Source organism: Urtica dioica, chromosome 3 (genome assembly GCF_054948205.1).
Source record: "Urtica dioica subsp. dioica isolate 48M chromosome 3, U.dioica_male_clone48M_v1_H2, whole genome shotgun sequence".
Lineage (NCBI taxonomy): Eukaryota > Viridiplantae > Streptophyta > Magnoliopsida > Rosales > Urticaceae > Urtica > Urtica dioica.
Genome location: NC_142758.1, coordinates 36,812,704 through 36,832,687, shown reverse-complemented (window position 1 = coordinate 36,832,687; position 19,984 = coordinate 36,812,704). Strand labels below are relative to the sequence as shown.

Here is a 19,984-nt window from a genome sequence, read left to right as displayed (position 1 = left end):
ATGTGGGAGGGTTATACTTGTTGTTTACAACCCACGATCCCCAACACTAATGAAAAGTGCAATTGTCGCCAGACTAAGAGTCACCCTCATGGCCCTCTCTTCAACGAGAGTACTCAACGGCGCTTTGCTCTGATCATTGCTCAATGAGCTACATCCGAGAGTGAGACAACGAGACAAGTCCTCCCCTCGGTGGATTGTTTTTCAAAGTCGATCTTTTGGACGAAGTGGTTAGTTACACACTTAGACTCCATCCCTAGTAATCCTCCCTCGAGGACCTAAGAAAGGATGTGAGTGATCAAACTTTTTTATAAGGTGGCTAGTCAAATATGATGTATTGACATCTTGGCTATGCATTAATGATGAGTCATTTACTTATGAAAGGAAACTCGTTGCGGCCTTCCCTCGAAGGAGTAAAGTGTCATTTTGTTCATAACACCTTTGGATTTTCCTGTCTTATTCATCCTAAAAACTTAAATCCTAAACCAAAAGACTAATCATAAACTTGTTTCAACTTAACTTCGGCAACATGTCTGTCAACCCTCTCTCAACCATCCTTTCCTCAAACAAACTCGAAACCAAAAACTACGTTGATTGGAAACGTAACCTTGACATTGTCCTTACCGTTAACAAGCACAACTGGGTACTCACCACCCCGTGTCCTGCTCAAACTAATGATGATTCGACTCAAGAGGACAAAGACGCCTTGGCCGCCTGGCTCCGTTCCGATGAAATTGCGAGATGCTATATTTTAGCATCGATGAACAATGTGCTGCAAAAGCAACAACGTGACATAGAGACGGCCGCCGACATGCTCTATAATCTCCATGAGATGTTTAGAGGGCAAGGGCGTCAGGCCAGACAGCAAGCAGTCCGACAGTTTATGAACGGTCGTATGAAGTTTGGGACTCTGGTGAGGGACCATATGATGCTGATCATTAGTTACCTGAATGAGATGGAAATCCTAGGATCCAAAATCGATAGGGAGATCAAAATATATATCATATTGGAAACTCTCCCCGAATCTTTCGATACCTTCAAGCTAAACTGCTCCATGAACAAGCTAGAGTACATTGTTACCGAGCTTATGAAGGAGTTTCACACTGTTGAAGGTCTCACTAAGAAAAAGAGGACTCATGGAGAGGTACATGTTACTGCCTCCACCTCTGGATCTAAGAAGAGACCTCGCAAGGCCGAGAAGAAGAACTGTCCTGCCTACCTCAAAGCAAAGGAAAATAGTAATATACTTATTACCGAAGGATGCTTAGTAACTGGTAATGTATCAACTTCTTGACTCCGCTGCTACTAACCATATTTGTTGTTCCTTGACTGCTTTCAAGAAAACCAAAAGCTTAGAGGAAGGTGATTTCTCCTTCAGATGGGGTGATGGGAGCTCGGTGTCAGCAAAGGCCGTGGGATCAGTGACACTGTCTTTTGAAGATCGAACTTTAAATTTGAATAATGTTTATTGTATTCCTTCCTTCGGAAAAAACTTGATATCTGTTGCTCGTCTTTATGAGCAAGATTATTATTTAAAGTTTGTTAAGAATGGAATTCTTATTTCTCTTTGAAATAATTCTTTCATCACTGATGCATGTATGAAGAAAGCTCTCTTTCACATTTATCCCACGCAAGCTTCGCTTTTAGACACTGAAGTAGATAATGATCTAGTTAGGGAGCCAAAGAGGATCAAACTTTCTTATTCCTCCGATCTAATAAAATCAACATATCTCTGGCACTTAAGACTTGGTTATATCAGTCTAGACAGGATTAAGACACTTATGAGGGACGGTCCACTCCAAGCCTCTGCAATAGGTTCGCTACCTACTTGTGAATCTTGTATAGAAGGAAAAATGACTAGGAGACCTTTCTTATCTAAGTGTCGAAGCGCCGCTGAGTTGTTGGAACTTGTACACTCTGATGTATGTTGTCCGCTCAGTACACAGGCACGGGGAGGATACGAATACTTCTTTACCTTCACCGATGATTACTCAAGATACGGTTTTGTCTATTTGCTCAAACACAACTCCGAGACCTTTGACATATTTAAGGTCTTCCGGGCTTTAATGGAAAAGCGAACAGGCAAACAGATCAAAACCCTTCGATCCGATCGAGGTGGTAAGTATATGTCTGGAGAGTTTGATGACTTTCTTAAAGAAGAAGGTATAGCTTCTTAGCTTACAGCACCTGGCACACCTCAACAAAATGGAGTGTTAGAGCGAGGAACCGAACTCTAATGGAGATGGTTAGATCAATGATGAGTTAGTCATCACTCCCTCTTTCCTTTTGGGGATATGCCCTCGATACAGCATCTTACATTTTGAACCAAGTCCCATCTAAAACGGTTCATGGTACTCAATATGAACGATGGACTGGCCGTAAAGTAAAATCTAGGCCAACATCCGATTTTGGGGTTGCCCTGCACATGGGCTAAGGGAAAAGACTAGCCAGTTGTCTAGTAGGGCAGAATTGTGTCTATTCATTGGATATCCGAAGGAAACCAAAGGTTTCACATTCTATAGTCCCGAGGATGACAAGATTTTCCATGAACGCTCGTTTCCTTGAGGAGGAGTTTATGAAAGATGTAAAACCTAGAAGCAAAATTGGGCTTGAAGAAAAGTTGGGTGAGGATGCTTCTACCTCATCTGTAAGAATTGTTCTTACCCCAATTGATACACAACATAACTCATCAGAACCTCGTCATGTAGTACTTCGACGTAGTGAGAAGGCTACTCAAAAGCCTGACAGGTACATGTCTTACGGGGATACTCTCTTAGCCTTCTGAATCAAACCTTTGGCTTGACGCCATGAAAGTTGAAATGCACTCGATGTACGTCAACAAATTCTGGAAACTTGTAGACCTTCCCGAAAGGATTAAACCCGTAGGATGTAAGTGGATATACAAGAAGAAAAGGGGTCCAGATGGGAATGTCGAGACGTTCAAAGTATGACTTATGGCTAAGGGTTACACCCAAAAGGAATGGATTGACTATGAAGAAACCTTCTCACCAGTCGCGATGCTTAAATCGATCCGCATACTTCTATCCATAACTGCAGGTCTCGATTATGAAATCTGGCAAATTGATGTCAAGACTGCCTTCCTGAGGTTAATGATGTGGATAAGTTATCTGAGGTTAAGGTCTGGCTAGCAAAGCAATTCGATATGAAGGATCTAGGAGAAGCCGCGTACAATCTGGGGACCCAAATCTTTCGAGATCGGAAGAGCAAAGCAATTCGATATATTGATACGGTGATGGATCGCTTTTCGATGCAAGACTCCAAGAAGGGCCAAACACCCTTTAGGCATGGAGTCTCACTCTCTAAAGACCAGTCTCCCAAGACTGCACAAGAGATTGAGGACATGAGAAAAATTCTTTACGCCTCAGCCGTTGGAAGTCTCATGTATGCTAAGCTTTGCACTAGGCCAGATATCTGCTTCGCAGTTGGCGTAGTTAGCCGTTTTCAATCCAACCCGGGATCCGAGCACTGGATTGCTATGAAGCATGTTCTTAAGTATCTTCGGAGAACTAGGAACTTGATGCTTACAGATTCAGGTACTGACCTGACTATGACGGGATATACCGACTACGATTTTCAAGCGGATAAGGATTCCAGGAAATCCACTTTGGGTTCATCCTTAATGGTGGAGCTGTTGTGTGGAGGAGTATTAAGCAATCTTGCATTTCTGATTCCACAATGGAAGCAGAATATGTGGTTTCTTGTGAAGCATCCAATGAGGCTGTATGGCTCAGAAAATTCCTTAAGTATTTGGAAGTCGTTCCAAACATCGACGAGCCCATGACCCTTTATTGTGATAACAGTGGGGCTATCACTAACTTAAAGGAACCTCGAAGCCATAAGCACTCTAAACATATTGAGAGGGAATACCATTTGATTCGAGATTGTGCAGCGCAGATACATGGTGGTGAAGAAGATCTCGACAGTGGACAACCTGGCAGATCCATTTACCAAGGCCTTAGCGAACAAGGTCTTCGACCAGCATCGCGAGGGATTAGGCATGAAGGACTACTCACATCTTCTTTTAGTCAAGTGGGAGTTTGTTGTCAATGGTGCCCATAAGAAGAGTAGTAGTATTTACTTATGTACATTTGATGTAATAAAGTTAAACGTTCATTCATTATTCCTTGTTTGTTTGAAGCTTTATGATAAACTATAGTCTTTAGTCCTTAAATAAACCTAACAACATATGAAGAGACAAATGTAGATTTGCATGAACAAACTCTTCATGGTTTGCTTAAAACAATATATTCGCAATATAAGGATCAAATGAATAGTGATCTCAGTACGATTGCTAGCAGAATCTATGATGTCTGGTTATGAGGCATAGAGAGTTGGAGACTATATAGTTCTTCCTGAGTATCTTCTGAAGGTACTGAATTGACCAATCCACTACTATAGACAGAATAAGAACAAACCATTTAACCTCTAATGTCTCGAAGTCACTATGTATGAATTGCATCATGCTGACCTCAATCCTGAAATGAGACATGTCATTCCATAGCTTACGTATTCTTATTTGAGAAAGTCAGAGTTCTAGATTAACTATGTGATATAGACAAGACTTATTGGTGAAGTACTGAGTTATGAAGATGTCATGAGTAACTTCGTGAAGATCTCATAGATATGGAATTCATGTACAAGATTGCTGAAATGCAATGTATATCACCTCATGCTTTGTTCCTTGGAATGTGAATGAATGAACTGGCTAGTGTCCAAATTGAGTTATGACTCTTTTTGATAAATCAATGTGACTTGTTAGCTCCCCGTCAATACATTGTTTCGAACTTATTCACTAGCGACAAAGGAGTTGAGGAAATAATAGCTAGAAGGGTAAAATGGTAATTTTGTAAATCTCGTCTAGCTGATGATATTCATTAAGGGTAAACATAGATAATACTCAATGGATCCACTCATCAAAATTAAGTTGAATTCTTGAGTAGAAAATATATTCATTTGAACCGAGAGATTCTTAGTGTCAACTCTTTAGTGGGGTCAGTTGACATTAAGCTAGAGCTAGGAAAAGGTTTGTGAATTTTTTAGTCCAAGTATGCTAGCTCAAGCTTTGTTCATTTGGATCCATGAGGTCACTACCACAAGTAATTAGAGTAGGATTAGTTAAACAAGTAAGCTAAGTCAAAACAAGTTCAAATGTTGAACTAGACAAGTTTTACGAAAATTGTCTAAAGGGTATTTTTGTCCTTTTGGACATAAGACGGTATGAATGTCAATAAATAAGTTTTTTGACATTGTCATATGATGAAAATTGATTTAGTCACACGGCCAATATATTATACTGGGCCTTGAGGGTTGAATATCATTTCATGGAGTTTTATGTGAAAATTCTACATGGGCTTTTCTTATATTGTCATAAACAAATAAAGAAACATCTAGAACCATGTTCTAGAAGCTCTCGAAATTGTCCAACCCAAGAGACAAAGAGAGTTTTTTTTTGCGCATTGATGTATGAAGATACTTGCCAAAAGAAAAAGAGGAAACAAATTTGCTCTATGAGGAATGAAAGTGGGCGGCCATGAGAGAGGCAAAACTAATGAGGAAACAAATCCATGTGCGTTGATGGCATATGTTGGACGTCCATGAGGGAAAAGATGAAACTAGGATTTGCTCATGAAGATGTGATATTCAATGGAAAAGAGGATACTACCTTTTCAAGATAATCCCTCCTCCTATAAATACCCCACCTCATTCACAATTCACAACATACAATTTTAGAGATTGAGAGCCTCTCTCTCTAGAATAGTTGCCCCCCCCCCCCCCCCTCTCTCTATCTCTCTTCTTGTTCTTTTGTTTTGGAACCTAGGTCCTCATTAGACCTAGTGTTTTGTTTTATCTCTTTGTCTCCAAGACAAGTTCTTGAGTCATAGTGTTTAAAAGTGCCCACACACTAAATCCTAACCATACTCCCCCCCCCCCCCCCCCCCCCCCCCCCCCCCTTTCTCTATCTCTCTTCTTGTTCTTTTGTTTTGGAACCTAGGTCCTCATTAGACCTAGTGTTTTGTTTTATCTCTTTGTCTCCAAGACAAGTTCTTGAGTCATAGTGTTTAAAAGTGCCCACACACTAAATCCTAACCATACTCGAAAGACTCTAGTGGTAGAAACGTTTGTGGTTACTCACAGGTTCAAGAAGATTAGTGGGAGGCGAGCTGAGTGGGGAGACAATCGATTCAACCTTCCTAAGGCTTCTCAACTCTCAAGCTCCATTCAAGGTTGGTACCGAGTGAAAAATCAAAGTAGTTTTAAAATTTTAAATTATACGCTCATGCACTTTGTCTAGGTAGTAAAAACGTTTTACAATTTTTAAAGAAATTTTTATATTCCGCCGCTTGCTAGAAGCGATAATCTTTTCTTAAACCATAGATCTATTCCAACAAAGATAGCTTGCCAATGTCGAGGATAGATCAATTAGTAGATGCTATAGCCGAGCATGAACTGTTAAGTTTCATGGATGTCTACTCGGGATATTATCAAATCCCAATGTATGACCCCGACCAAGATCATACCTCGTTCATAACGGACCGAGGACTTTGCTGTTCTACAGTAATGCCATTTGGATTAAAGAATGCTGGAGCCACATATCAAAGGCTCGTAAATAAAATGTTCGAATGGACCGAGCAATGCAACAAGGATCTCGAGTCCTTGAAGGAGCACCTCGCTTGGTCTTCACCTTAAGAAAGGTAGAAGATGGAGAGCCCTTGGAGATGTAGGAAGCACCAGGTTCCAGTGTATTATACTTCGAAGCGGAAGGAAGATATCCAGAGCTGGAAAAACTAGCTTTTGCCCACATAACCAGCTTGAGGAAGCTAAAACACTACTTCCTGCTGCATCCCATCATGGTACTGATGAACTTCCTGCTACGACAAATCCTCTAGAAGCTAGACGTCTCGGGAAGGCTCATGAAGTGGTCAATCGAGCTAATGCAATACGACATCCGATTCAAACCTCGTCCACCCATTAAAGGACAGGCTGTGGCGGATTTCATCGTTGAGTTCACGTACAGACCATTCGAGTACCCCATATGGGAAATGCACGTGGACGGCGCGACAAACGAGAAAGGTGCTGAAGTAGGAATGGCTCTCACCGGACTAGACGGATGCAAGGTAAAATTTACTTTAAAATTCCTTTTTAATGCATCTAATAACGAGGCCGAGTACGAAGTCATGATTCATGGACTAGAAATAGCTAAAGATTTAGAAATCAAAAGGCTAAAAGTTTACTCGGACTCTCCGTTAATAATTAATCAAATATAAAACGAATTTCAGACAAAAGGCGAAAAGATGTTGCAGTATGCCGAAAAAGCACATAACCTCATACAAGAGTTTAAAAGCTGCGAGACCACCCAAATTCCTTGAGCTGTGAATGAAGAGGCAGACACCTTGGCTATGCTACCCACTATGGGATCCGCCTCCGATCTTATCCCCATCATCCAGATCCAACACTCAAGCGTTGAGGAAAGAGACCTAGTTTTCCAAATAAGCCAACACACGTCTTGGCAAGTCCCACCATGAAGAAGGACACTCGGGATATGGTATAGAAATGCCAAAAGTGCAAAAAATTCTCCAAAATCCCGCGTCTACCCCTTTCTCCTCTCATTCCTCTAGCCTGCCTGGTACCATTCGCAGAATGGGGGATACATCTTATCGGGGCCTTGCCTGCAGAAAAAGGAGGTTGCATGTACACCATTGTAGCTATTGATTACTTTTCAAATGGGTCGAAGTCGAACCGTTGAATAAGATCATTACACATAATATAGAAAAATTTGTCTGGAAAAATATCATAACAAGATTCGGAATCCTAGTCAATATTATATCCGACTACCGAACCCAATTTCACAACGATTCTTTCCGAAATTTTTGTAAAACATATGGTATTAACAAAGTATTTTCTACGCTAGTCCGTCCGCAAAGCAAACGGACTAGTCAAAGCTGTCAACAAAACCATCAAGCATGGTCTGAAGACGAAGTTAGATAGCCACTACTAGAAATATGACATTTAGCGACGAAAGTATTAGCGACGACTAAATCGTCGCTAATTTTTCGTCGCTAATCAACCTTTTAGCGACGATAATTCCGTCGCTAATTATTTGGTGCCAAAACTTCTAAAGTTTGGCGGCAAAGATAATTAGCGACGAATTTATCGTCGCTAAATGTGTAAATTCGTCGCTAAGTTCGCGGGGAAACAATTAGCGACGATTAAATCGTCGCTAATAGTTTGGAATTAATTTCGAAATTTAACGAAATTCAAAGAGAGAAAAATCCCCCCAAAATAATTTAAATGAAATGATTTAGCGACGATTTTATTGTCGCTAAATGTGTAAAAAATCTATTAGCGACGAGTAAATCGTCGCTAAATGCCTGGTTTATGAACTGAAAATTTAAGTTCATTTAGCTACGAATTTTAAACATTTAGCGACGAGTTAATCGTCGGTAAATGTCTTTAAATACCAGGTCGCGTATCAGTTCCCTCATTCGCTCCCAAACCCTAAAATCGAATTTTTTCCCTCTGTTTTCTCCTCCTCCGCCGTGTGCCTCCTCCGCCGTGTGTCGCCGACGCCGTCGACGCCGATCTCTACCTCCCCGGTAAGTCTCTCTCTCCTCACTTCTCTCTCTCCTCACATCTCTCTCTCTCCTCACATCTCTCTCCTGTCTGCAGCTCCGCCGCCGCTCCGCCGCCGACGCCGTCCTCGTCCTCGTCCACCCCGGTCCGGCAACTTGCGCTGCTCTTCCTCGTCCTCGTCCACCGTCCTCTACTCCCCGGTAAGTTTTTTTTTTTATAACTTTATATATATATATATATTAGTTATTTATATAATTAATATATTAGTTATATATATTAGTTATTTATATATATATATAACTTTATATAAATAAATGGAATTGTATTAATTAGTATATAGTTATTTATATTAGGTAATTTAAATTATTTAAATTAGTTATAAATAAATGGAATTGTATGAATTAGTTATAAAAATTGTGATATTATGCTTATTTTGGTGTTATAAATATTTATATATATATATAAGTTATATTTTATATAATTACATAATTTAGTATATAGATATAAGTATTTATATAATTAGTTATAATTATACAGGATATAAGTATTTACATAATTAGTTATATATATAATTAGTTATAATTATATATATAATTATTTAGGATATAAGTATTTAGGATATAATTTAGTATATAATTTAGTATTTAGGATTTAATTACGATATAATTTAGGATGTTTGATAATTTAAAATTGTAAATTAGGATTAGAGATTAATTATGTATATAAGTATAGTAGATTAGAGATTAATAAATTAGGAAATGTAATTTTGTTAATTACGATTAGAAAATTTAAAATTGTTTAAGTTTGTGTAGTTTATGTATGAATTAATGAATTAAAGGTAGTTTAACGAATTAGTTTAAAGGTAATTACTAACCGATTCTCTAAAGGTAACAAACTTAAATTAATGAATTAGTTTAACGAAAATTAGGTAGTTTATGTGAAATTAATTAATTGGTTATGGATTGAAATTGAAATTGGATTTAATTTTTGTTAGAAATGACTAAAAATGTGAAATTAATTAGTTGTTTATAGATTTAAAAATGATCGAACCACTGAGGTTGGATTTAGTTTTAGGATGTTTCTATGCAGGTTTTAAAGTTAAAGGCTGATGCCGGGTTGTTAAGTTTATAGGGGAGGTTCTGCCGAAATTTCGGTAGGATCGTATTTTGTTTTGAATTTCAGATGGCTGCGGCTACAGTCGCTGGAGGCAGCGGAGGCGGGGATGACTTCTTAGCCCGTCTCCCGAATTATTGCCAGTCGGCGCCCGTACGTGATGGCGTCGAAGAAGAAGACGAGCATATCGAACCGGCCGTGCGTGGGCCGACGGTCGGGATTCGATCTGAGCGTGCACGGCGCCCCGGGGTGAAGGAAGTCGTCGTTTATAACGAGGAGTTTCAGTCATTCTCACTAGTACAAAATAGACCTTTGGGTGCGACTTTTTTCGCACCCAAAAGTCAATTTTCGCACCCAAAGATATCTTTAGGTGCGACTTTGGGTGCGACATTTCCGCACCCGAAAGTTCGCACCTAAAAGTCTTGGGTGCGAAAAGTCGCACCCAAAAGTCTTGACTTTCGGGTGCGACATTTCGGTGCGACTTTCCGCACCTAAAGTCGCACCTAAAATGTCACCAAAATCCGTGGAAAAGGCGGGTAAAAGAGCATTGGGTGCGACAAAGTCGCACCCGATAGTCAAAAGTCGCACCCGATAGTCAGTTTTGGGGAAAAAAATAGTGCTTTAGACGTCGCTCTATTATAAAGTGACTTTAAATCTTTGAAAAATGTAATTGTTAACTGTGATTTAGTTGTCATCTGATTTGAAAGTGACTTTGATTCTTAATTTATTTATAAAATAAAATGCAATTAAATGACATTACTTGATTTAATTTAATGAAACCTGTTATAAGCAATTAAGCAATTAAAAATAAAAGGCTGAATGAAACTTGTTATATTGAATTGCTTGATTGAAAAATAAAAATTATACCTAAATGGTCCATAATACACAGAATACACAGAATGAAAAATAAAAATTATACCTAAATATTATAGTTAGTGCAACCAACATCCTATATCTAACAAAACCGCTTCATATGAATTTAGCAATTTGAAAAAATATTTATCTGGCTGAAACCATGGGAGGAAGAAACTCGAGTCTATCATGTATTGAACAAGAACATCATTTCCATTGAACAAGAACATCATTGTCCTTCATCGTCTCCCGAAAAAACCAACATCCATATTCCTTAGATTCTGCAATTCATAGAATGTGATTTTGTTGATATAATAGTTGTAGTCGTAGTCGGTGCAAAACGTTAATATAAATAAATAAACTATGATTCTCCCTCTTTTAATGGAGATAATTCCTGTATCCTTTTTCTGGGAACTTACCAAAAACTAATTTGAGTTTCCCAGGCCCTTTAATGACTGTATCAGTTGCTCGGTACTGATCTCCGAAAGCATGCCTTCCAATACATATTGGCTTTGTCCAACCTGGAAAGGAAAATTACAATTATATAAAGTTAGTCCTTGCTCTATGATTGCCAAAATACTCTTGTCATTTCATCACCTTTGATATAAAAGTAAAACACATGTTAAGACGGAATCTAGTATTGCAAGTGAAAGATAAAAGCTTATATATGTATACATAATCTTCCAAGGTTTAAAGTTGACAATCAGAATTAATTTTCTTATGGGCAGATGACATGAAGGATTTAATTACATAATTGTTTCGATTCGCAGCTTAGAGGAAAATTCAAATTTACTAACTATGTGCCCTTAACAATGTCTACACGGCAATAGTTGAAGAAAGCATATGCATATCTAGAAGCATACTTTGACTAGCTCAATTCTTTTAGTCTAATTATTTTATGGATCTAACTAGAGTGATTTGTCATGAAGTTGAACTTGTTGAGTTCTTATATATATCAGAACTTGTTGAGTGGATTGACGTATCATTATTTTAACACCCTAAGATCAGAAACATGGCCACACATAAAAAAAAATTAAAAAAAATAAAATAAAAAATTGGGTTTTGCAATTCAGTCTTGCATTTTCCAGTGAGAACGTGTGAATTATATGGCATCCCTACTAAGAAAGCTTGAAACTTTGACAGAGTAAGAATCTGAAACAACGATTTGAGCTCGAAGAAAGCGAGAAAATAAAAAAGGGGTTTGTACCATCCATTTCGACAATTGGATTGTCAACTCTAATCCTCTGAAATGCTTCCATTTGTGTCTCTTGCTCCGACCTAATTACTACCACACAGATAGAACCGATGAAATTCAAAAAGCTCTCAGGTTCCCTTTCCTTTCCTCTTTCACCTTCTTCTTCTTCTTCTTCTTCTTCTTCTGTAGTTATCAGTTATCACGCAAAAAAGGTCCCTATTCGTTCGTTACTTTTACCTTATTATGTTTATTGCCAAAAACATCATAAGTCTCCAAAACTCAGAGCAGCAACCTGAAAAAACAGAACAGCCAAAAATGAAAACCGGACATAATTCAAAAAAGATTTCACCTAAAACAGACAAGACGTACCTCAGTCAAACATTGAAGAGTGAGATTCCTATACGATGGAATAGGAAAAAACTTCAACAGTGTTTCAAGCTGCACCACACACGCAGGAAAATCAGATACATTAACATCCATCGCACGGTGTTTCCTCCGACAACAACCGCGTCGCTGCGACCACGCAACTCGAAAACTCTCAATGAACATCACAACCAAGCCAAAACCTCAGATTTCACTCCGAAATCAAAACCCCCAAATCAAACTCTCAACCCTAACTTTCGAAATTCTTGGCTGAGAATGAAATCTCCTTACCTTGCTCGCGAAATCAACTCCCGGACGTTACTTCTCTCGCTCTCCGGCGTCTCCTCGTGGGCGGCGCGCTCAGCGGCTCGCGGCGGCGCTCGCTTCTTCTCAGCCCGCGCGCGCGTCCAGTGGCCCGGTCTCGGTGGCTGTCGGCCTCGCTCTTCCTCCGCGGGCTCACTCCCTCGCTCTCTTCCTCTCTCTCGGTCTCTCGGTCTCCATCGGCGCCGATACTCTTCTCTCGGCTCTCTCTCTCTCTCATTCTCTCGGTCTCTCTCTTTCCCTTTCTCTCTTCTTTTCTTTTCTTCTTTCTTTTTTCCTTTCCCGATTCTTTGGTGAAAACAAATAAGAGGGAATCCCTAAAAAAAAAAAAAACAAATAAGAGGGAACAAAATCCCGCTAAATTGTTAGACCAAATGTTTTGGACTTTTGGGTGCGACTTTGTCGCACCCAAAGGTATGATAAACTTTTAGGTGCGACTTTTCGCACCCAAATTTAAAAAAATCAGCGAAATTTTTTGTGCGACTTTAGTGACATTTTGGTGCGAAAAGTCGCACTCGAAAGTAATTTTGGTGCGACTTTTAGGTGCGAAAAGTCGCACCCAAAAGTCATCCGCACCGAAAAACTGTATTTGTTGTAGTGTCTTGCAGCCAGAGCGCGAGATGGATCCGGATCTCGCGACGTTCGCGAACACGCTCGGGTTGGTCGTCCGAGACAAGATCTCGCCTACGGTCCCAAGGTGGACGAATGCGAACGTGGGACCGGCGAAGGAGGCCGAGATCCGAGCAGCGATTCGAGACAAGTACGACATTCGAGTCGATGGGGATGCAACCGGGAAGAAGAAGGCGATTGTCGATGCGGCAATCATTCGAGACGCGAAGACCCATCTTTGCGATTGGAGGCATACCTTGCGGTCATGGTTCGACATCGACTGCAAGAGCAGCGTACAGGTGGCGCGGTCGCTGAAACCGAGGACCGTTAAGCTCGACACTGAATGGGAGACGCTGATACAACGATATACGAGCGATGAATTTAAGGTAATCAAATCATTTACGTTAAATATGTGTTTACCCTTTTATTAAACGATTTGTTCTTTACATGTACGGTTACTTATATTACAGGCCATTCAAGCGAAGAACAAGGCGAATTGCGCGAAGAAGAAGACGAAGACTCGACAGGGAACGATTGGGTTCTCGACCCACCGCATGAAGAACATAAGTTTTATGTTTATATGATACATCAAATCGTTAAAATTATCTAACACTTCAAGTTTTGTTTACATGCAGAAGAGCGTCGAGACAGGCGCTTTCGAGAGCTTGTTTGCGAACTACAAGCGCCAACATCAGTCCGACAAGTCCGAATGGCTGACTCCTGAAGCCTCCGCACGTTATGTAAGTTTACATTTATTTTTCTTATTTTTCGATTAATATATACGAACTAGTTAATTATATCAGGATCGACTGGTCGCTAGGTTCAACACGTTGCGAGCGGAGGCTGAGCACCAAGGAGCGGACGTTGATATTTCCGTTCTAGAGCAGCAGGCGATCCGCGATATTATGGGTTCGCGGACTGATCACTTGACCGGCGTCGGACGTTTGGTGCCACAGGGAGCACAGATGGCGGCTGAAGTCACCGAAGTCTACGGTTCGGAGGCTGGGACGTCGCAACCAGGATATGTCTCGCAGGAGGTGTTGACATCGACCCTCGCCGCGTTCGCCGAGACAATACAGAGTCAGGTGCCCGGCCTCAACCTTAGCTCGTTCATGTCCCGATTTCCGCAGAGTTCGCAGTAGGCTCCGTCATCCCACAGCCAGCAGACTCCGACGGCCTTCGTCCACACTCCGACGCCTGACGTCCACACTCCGACGGGCGGCCAGCAGAGGACTCCCGATGCCAGCCAGCAGACGACGCCCGGCGGACCAAGTCAGTCTACTCCGACGCCGCAGCGTGCAGAACTTCAGTGCCAGCAAAATAGCGTTTCACGTCGAGGAGGAGGAAAACGAGCGGCGGGACGACAAAGCAAACGTCGCGAGTAGTGTTTTATTAGAAATTTTGTGTATAGTAGATTATTATTTACATATTTCTTGATAACCGAAAACATACGTAATCGGATTTTATATATTTCTTGATTTGGATAATATAATTTAGTTTTTATTTGATTTTTCATTTTAGAATTTCATAAACAAAAAACCATAAAAAATAAATAATTAACGACGAAAAAAAAAATAATAATAATAATAATTAGCGACGACAAAGTCGTCGCTAAATATTATTACACAGAAGTAATTTGTCGTCGCTAATTCACGCGGGAAATTTTCGCGCGTGAATTAGCGACGACAAAGTCGTCGCTAATTTCCTGTTTCAAAATGGAAAAAAACTTCTCGTCACGACATTTAGGGACGACATTATCGTCGCTAATATCGTTGGTAAATATTTAGCGACGAAAAAATCGTCGCTAAATAGATTTAGGCACGCATATTTAGCGATGATTATTATCGTCGCTAAAGAGATTTAGCGACGATTTCGGTGTTTTTAGCGACGAAATAAATCGTCGGTAAATGTCATATTTGTTGTAGTGAGCTACAAAGGTGTTAGGAATATTTCCCACTAGAAGATGATGATTACTAAATAAGATAAGAAGTTACTTAATTAGCATCATATGATTAGTGGGTTGAGGTTTGATAACATTCAGAATCAATAACAAGTATCATACATAGTCTCCGTATCAAATTGAATCGCATGTTGGGCATCCTAGATCGGGCGGTGGACTAAAACTTGGTCGATGACTGATATGCGACCGGAAAGCCTTATCTAAAGTCATATAGGTGGAACATGAGTGAGGGTTGATCACTCAGTGGGAGCATTATACACGTGCAGAAGGTGTACGTCCTGGACATGTTTTGGTTTAGATAGATGCGTCGCCTAAGGACCGTTACGATGCACTAGCCGAGGCCATTTATGATGGTCACAGTGACGCTTGATCTAATATCCTGAAGTAATTATGGACTTCTAGATCATGTTACCGGCTTCTTTGACTCACCACATTAAAGGCTAGTTACACGTTGATCGAATAGGTGTCTTGGAAAGTCGGGACGTGATTGTAGAAGAAAGTGTTTTTCAGATATGGAATCTAGCCTTCCTAAAAGAAGGTTAATGTTCTCTCACCTAAGGGTTGATTCTAGAACCGATTGATTGTGCACACTTCCGAAGTTGGCTTATGTTTGGTTGAATCTTTCGCTGAGGGAAGCAACGATGTTTAGGGCTTATATGTAACAGGAGAACCTGGAGGGTCATAATCACGTACTGACTAAATCAGTGGACACTCATTACGATGAGTAAATATAATTCTAGTATCAAAGTTGGGTTCAGTCCTGGATTACACGGTGGAGTATTGTAAGGGACTAGACAATTCAATTAGAAAAGAAAAATGAATATTTTGTCTTTTATCTAGATTGTAAAGCTTCTACTACTAGGTCCAACGTCCCTGATTCGGCTTCGATAAAGGCGAATAAGAACGCTAATATAATAGTATGTATTATTATTATAATCTCACTTGTTGTAATAGTGATTGACAACAATGAATTCCAAAAAGGGTATTTTGGGAATTTAATAAATATTTATAGTAACGCTGTTTATTTGTTGCTAGTTCAAGTAAATAAACTTTATATTTATTGTTGGACAAGTAAATATGTGTTCAATGGGTTTAAATCTATTGGGCTTTGAAAAAGAAAAAATTTGGGCCATCCCTACCTGTGGTAGGCTATTTATTAGACTGGTTGCCAACTAGTATTTTTTCTATTTTTCTATTCCTAAAATATAGGAGAATAAATAGGAGATATGATTGTCCTATATTCTCTCCTAATATTTAGGCTAAATATAAGGAGAGTATTTAGAAGAATATATGTCACGACTCGCGACCTCTCGTCGCCGGTTCACGAGCCGCGACGGTGGGTTACGTCACAAGTCACAACATCAATATAATACTATATCTCATATCAACATAAACCGAATCAAATAATCATAATACTTATGTTAAACGTAATACGATATCATATAAGTATTATAAGTCGTTATATAAAAACCTTGGTAAATTTTTCGTTTTTCTCAATTCAAACTTTGAGTCTCACTACGACTCTAAATATTTACATAACCGCTCCTGGGTTAACGTATAATTACAAGAGATAGTTTTAGGAGCGTAGTTTACCGAAGGGGTTCAACAAAATATAGTTATTACTATAGAAGAGGTTGATCCCGGGTGAGTCTCCACTAGCCCAAAGGTCAAGAGATACACGTCCGGTCTTCGTCTTCAACTCCTTGCTCACATCGGCGCCTTGCCCTTTTCTACATTACCAAGGGTCATAAACTATGAGTTGATTGACTCAGCAAGTGGGAGTCTAACTTAGAAAATAAAGCGACTAAATACCATGTGATAACATGTGACGTGCAAACAAGCACATAAGAATGCATGGATGCAAGTCTAACAAGTCTAGAGCATGACTCTTGTGTATACACTTTAACTAGAACTTGTCGTCTTTAAGGTTACACACATCCCCCGCTATAACCTTCTAACAACAAGAGACCAGCCTTAGACTTCGAGCAGCAGTCGTCCGGCGGCCTAAGAGTTTTAACGTCAGTCCAGGATCCACTAATGGTACCAACTTCATTCGACGTCGGCGCAACCCCCAGGCCCTCATAGCCCGTCAAGGTGCAATCTTCAGGTTTTCATAACATGGAAATAGGATCGGGTGCGACTCTTGGTCGACTTCCCGATAAATGAGTACTCAACGCCATCTCCCAGGCCCTCATAGCCCGTCAAGGTGCAATCTTCAGGTTTTCATAACCTGGCAATAGGATCGGGTGTGACTCTTCGTTGACTTCCCGATAAATGAGTACTCAGCGACATCCCCTAGGCCCTAATAGCCCGTCAGGGTTCATTTCATTTTGGTACCATCGACACAACAATTCTTTAAGGTTCGGGTACTCTGCTGCACTCAGAGTACACACCTATGCTACTTACAGGAGAGCGACTCGGGATAAATCCTGAAAGAAATTTCATTTCCCTTCTATGCTCGTTAGTGTTTTAGGTTGAAGACTCGGGATATGACTCCCGGTACTTCTACCCTCGATTTGAATTCGAGAGTTAAACAAGCATCTCCTGTCTCCCTCGTGCTAACAGGTCAACCACAGCCTAAGGAATGATTATATCACGTAACAGAGGCTGGGTTTCACATATGTTACGTTTGAACTTATTGAGCGAACTCACGCTAAGTTTTCAGGAAAAGCGGCCGAAGCCTTAACCTTTGAGATTATTCGATTTTAAAGCTTTTCCTATTCTTGTTTACTAACAAGCAATAATGCACGTAAACAGGGTTATTCCCTTAGTATGTAGTTGACTTAAGTCTCCACACTTAGCCGGAAAAGATCGTCTGAAAATTGGTTGATTTACGGAGTTTCCTTGCTTTTCACGCTTCCCGAGACTCTACACGTCCTGGAGCGTTATCACATTCTGAAGCGTCGAAAAACTAAAACCCAAAGTTGAAATCTCATCAGTCAATGATCTGAAAGGTGATGACAAGCTTAAGGTTCGTTATCGGGATTCATTGCGAGTCTGTTCAGGGGTTCGAGAATTTAATTCACTTATTTCCCGACTTTTCAGAATTTAAACTTATTCAAGACTCGTGCGAGTTTGTACTGAAGAACGAGTACGAAATAAAATCCAAATCCTTATTTAACGAGTCTTAAATAAATTAAATGAATAATCCGAAAATAGTACAAACCGAGAATTCTAAATAAATTAACCAAAAATTAAATTTTCGAACATCTCTTAATAAATAATTAATAATCCTTGAGTACAAATCTCAAATCCAAAATTAAGACTCGAGTGTAACGCTATAAAGCGATAAACGACTCACGAGTGAGATCGAGCTTTAAAAACTTTTTCTGAATTCACTATACTTCGGCTTCGACGCGTTCAGTTCTGTCGCCTCTTGCTCGATTCTATCCGATCTGTGACTGAGCTGTGAAATTCAGAAAACAAACATCACGATCAATTCCTAAAATCAAGTTCCCGACTCGAAACAAACATCTAACTCAAACCTCAACGTCACAACATTTCCAACTTGTCATAAATTCTCAAACATGTCAGTAAACCACATAACTTGTCAACAAATCACTTTAGTTGACATAAACTTCATATTTCTATCTCAAAAAACCCACTCATAAAAACCGAGCCTACATATATCACATCTCAAATCCCTTTCATCAATTCCAAATCAAATTCTCAAATCGTTATTCTCATATCAAACCAATTCCAAAACCAAATCACAAACTAAAACTTAAAACCATTTCCAAACCCCAATTCTCAAATCAATTTTAATTCCAGATAATAAAAACCCACACTAGAAATTCCAAATTTCCGAGGCTCAGAATCATTCCACACGATAATCAAAATGAATCACATACCCAAAACAAGTCTCACGGCCAAGTAACACACGGCCAACAACAAATTCCAAATCAAACCACATCAATACTGTTAAAATCTCTGTTCATCACAGCCTCATACTTCTAGCACAACAATGATAATTTTTTTTTAAACAAGAATCTTATATTAATAGGCTAAAAATGCCAATTTACAAAAAGAGAGAGCAAAACGTTCTCCAGACCAATTCATAACCTCCCACAACAAACCAGGAGGTCGGTCAGAAAAAGGAACCAAAAATACAAAAAACCTAAAATTATATCCAAAAGATTTCTATGAAAACCGGGAGGTCTATATAGCACTACTCCGGTCTCGCTGAAGGTCCACCAAAGAGTATTTTTTAAAATCCCTGCAAGCAGTGTGAAGCCAAAGAGCAATGTTCAGATTGAGAACTTCCCGGACTCCTTCTTGACACCATCCCTCGTTCTCAAAAATACATTTATTCCTGCTTAGCCACAGAGCCCAAAAGCCTGCCAACACCCCCGTTTTAACCGCCTCCTTCCAACGATTGTTCTTCCCCGGTGTCTCATGAAGCAAGAAAAAATCAGAAAGAAGAACAATCGAAGAGGCGCTAATGTTTAACTTCCCGAAGAGCCACTTCCAAATGCTTGAGGCTGCTGGACAGTCGACGAAAAGGTGATGAATGTCCTCCGCTGCTCTGTGACAGAGGATACAGCAGCTCGGGGAAAGGGCCTGGTGAGGATTCTGCCTTTGAATGACGTCCGCCGTGTTTATTCTTTTGCGTGCCAGTCTCCACCCGAAGATTTGAACTTTTTTTGGGGCAGCGCACTTCCATACTGTTTCGTAGAAAGGCACTGTAGTGGTCGGTCCCGGAGACGCGAGTGCAGCATGCATAGCTTTTACCGAGAACTCCTCCGAGTCATCCAACCAAACCCTCCGATCCTCTAAATTTAAATTAACTCTCTAAATTTCAACGTCCATAATTCATTCAAGAACTTACTTGTAACACACGAAAGCTCATTTATTAACCGTAAATTACAAACGGTGAGATTCAAAAGTTTATCCTTTACAATCCCTACCCCCTTAAAAGAGTTTCGTCCTCGAAACTTAAAACAGAGTAGGGTACTTCTTTTGCATCTCACTCTCGAGCTCCC

At 40.0% G+C, this 19,984-nt stretch overlaps 1 long non-coding RNA gene across 1 annotated transcript; it reads right to left on the bottom strand.

Moving 5' to 3' along the window:
• Window positions 1–11,120: 11,120 nt before the first annotated feature.
• On the bottom strand, window positions 11,121–12,761 carry LOC149402681 (uncharacterized). The gene is made up of 4 exons (XR_016296126.1): window positions 12,404–12,761; window positions 12,119–12,187; window positions 11,762–12,041; window positions 11,121–11,151 (listed from the first exon to the last, which is right to left on the bottom strand). It is a non-coding gene; the product is annotated as an uncharacterized LOC149402681 (long non-coding RNA).
• Between the last annotated feature and the right edge of the window lie 7,223 nt (window positions 12,762–19,984).